The following is a 1,931-nucleotide window of genomic DNA, read 5'->3' as shown; positions in this document are numbered from 1 at the left end:
GACTGCAGCCATGCTGGAGCACCGCCTTTAGTTAAACAAATCGACCCCTGGGCTTATTCTTTGTAAGCCTAGTACTTATTCTATCGGTCTCTTTTGCCGAACCACTAAGTTATGGGGACATAGACACATCACTATCGGCTGTCAAGCAATGGAAGCAAGGACAGACACACAAACACTCACACACACACACACACATACTTCAATTTAGTGTGAAATTATTTTTATATGTAACTTGACATGGAAGCAAACATTTTTATATATATATATATATAAATTAATATAAACAGTTTGGTGCAATAAAATATGATAAAGGGCAAACTTAATCATCACTAATTGTGACTGTGAATGCCGAAGCAGCTATGTTGCATGAAATAAGAGTTAAAAACTCTTAAGGCTGTAAGAAGCACACAATATCTATACACTGACAGGGGAGATAACCACCCCATGAGCACCTCTGAGGTTACTAGACTAGTTTCACCTATTATTAAATTTTTCTTTTATGGTATTATATTCACGCACACGCGCACACATATGTACACACACACACATGCATACACATTTGCTCTTATACTCTGTATTATTTTCTATATGTCATTAGCTAATGTATGGGGATCTTAAATATGAAAAGTGAGTCAGGGAGGTGGGGTTCCAGGATGAGAATTTATTGTTCTGTAAACCAACATGTAATTCCTCCTGTAGCAAGTAGCAATTTTTAAATAAGTGCGCCAATTTGTGGTAGCTGGCAATATAATGTAATGTCATATTGCCGAAGAAATATAATTGTTCTTTTTCCATTAGTTAATATAACTGCTCATATAGGAATTCTAAGAACTAGTTAAAGAATATTTGTATGTGATTTCGATTCTTTAAAGTCAAGTTGAACAGTTATAAAAACCTTGGATTTGGGGAAAAACTTCAGTGATTGTTGGATGTAACTAAACTCCACGACACTCACTCCTTTGAGACATTGGTGATTTTTCATGCCATGTCCAAGGAAAATCCAACAAGTCTTGTTTGAATTGTTGAGATTTAATATCAGCGAGAATGAGAAATTAGATAGTTAAAATATATAGTCGTAAATCTCTACGACAAAATTTACTTTCTTCAAAATGTATATTATATAAAAATGCTATATGTATATAATAAAAATTAATGTAGAAAATGTTTTCGCTTTCTTCACGTTCGTCAACTATATATAAAATATATTTCTGTAATTATTAAACTGTATTTTTTTATAGCGGTTAAAAGAACACAAAAATATATTTAACATACATGCCCGCTAATGTTCGTTAGCATTCCAGAAAGTATATTTCGCTATGGCGTTTATATAGCTGTAGTTAGGACCTGCGTATAATGATAACACTTAAGTAAGTTATAAGTGATGGTTTTATCATTATATATATCCTTACTTTAAAAGCTAAATAATTTTGTCTATTTCCAAATAGGAAACATAAGTAGCATTGCATTAACTGTAAACAAAACTAACGAGAAAATATTCACTATAATATATAACATAAGAGAAGCATGGTTGCTTAAACCACTATACTCCTTTTAGACTCCTTTCACTCAAGAATGGTATACCATGTAATATAAAATTCTAGACAAATGGAATAAATGTCGCCATTTTGCTATAAAAATGTCTTCACTCTTGACTTGTCTGGCACCTGTGCAGGTGGCACGTAAAAAGCACCCACGATACTCACGGAGTGGTTGGCGTTAGGAAGGGCATCCAGCCGTAGAAACACTGCCAGATCTAACTGGGCCTGACGAAGCCTTCCAGCTTCACAGACCCCAGTTGAACCGTCCAACCCATGCTAGCATGGAAAGCGGACGCTAAATGATGATGATGATATCGTGGAAGTGTCAAGAATTCTGAATTCCTCTTTGTATTTCATGATAAGCAAAACTTGATTTGGTTTAACTTCATTCAT

The sequence above is a fragment of the Octopus sinensis genome, linkage group LG4 (genome assembly GCF_006345805.1).
Source record: "Octopus sinensis linkage group LG4, ASM634580v1, whole genome shotgun sequence".
Lineage (NCBI taxonomy): Eukaryota > Metazoa > Mollusca > Cephalopoda > Octopoda > Octopodidae > Octopus > Octopus sinensis.
The sequence above is the reverse complement of the archived record's forward strand: the minus strand, read 5'-3'. Positions refer to the sequence as shown.